Genomic DNA, 995 nt, shown 5'->3' with positions numbered 1-995 from the left:
TGATGCTTCTTTTCCACTTGCTGTTCCTTTATTCTGCACCTCATGATTTTTCCAAGAAGAAATTTCACAAATAGTTAAAATATAACTTGAATTGATTAAAATGAATACACAATATGAAGAAATAGAGTTTATGGACATGGATAGTGGATGGAAAAGCCAAATTAGATGTTGTCCTGATAAGTGAGTACTTTATGGTCTCTTTTATGATTAAGTGATTCATCCAGACCTAAAGCAATGCCTGATGTGTAAACCAAGTGTGCTATGAAAGATATTTTTAGAGAAGTTGCCAAAACACTGGCAAGTGAGGTGACTTACATCTGCAACCTCGCTGACACTGAAGTAGTGCATCTATTCAAAATGTACAATTCATTATTTCATAGAATATTCCCATGTAAGTGTAACTACCATCACTATCAATTTTTGAAAATTTTCTCTTTTCTTTTTTTTTTATTTATTTGACAGGTAGTTATAGACAGAAAGAGAGACAGAGAGAAAGGTCTTCCTTCGTTGGTTCACTCCCCAAATGGCCCCTACAGATGGAGCTGCGCCAATCCGAAGCCAGGAGCCAGGTGCTTCTTCCTGGTCTCCCACGCGGGTGCAGGGGCCCAAGCACTTGAGCCATTCTCCACTACCCTTCTGGGCCACAACCGAGAGCTGGACTGGAAGAGGAGTGACAGGGACTAGAACACATCGCCCATATGGGATTCTGGCCCAGCAGGCTGAGGATTAGCCAAGTGAGCCATGGCGCCAGCCCCTGAACATCTTCTCACCTGCAAAGCAGCCCTGTACTCATTCTTTCTTGTGACCCCTCACCTCACCAATTTATGATTCCTCTGTCCTAGGCAATTACTAATTTATGTTTCTATTGATTTGCCTATATGGCCAAGTTATGTAAATTGGAATATTCCTGTTGAGTGACATCCTACTTGAGGAGTGGACAGCTAAGCTATAGTTTTAATTTTCCTCATCAGGAATCCCCCATCTCTGAGTGTTGG

Source organism: Oryctolagus cuniculus, chromosome 8, assembly GCF_051225735.1.
Source record: "Oryctolagus cuniculus isolate XC-2025 breed Fujian yellow rabbit chromosome 8, ASM5122573v1, whole genome shotgun sequence".
Taxonomy (NCBI): Eukaryota; Metazoa; Chordata; class Mammalia; order Lagomorpha; family Leporidae; genus Oryctolagus; species Oryctolagus cuniculus.
This window is presented reverse-complemented; position numbering follows the sequence as displayed.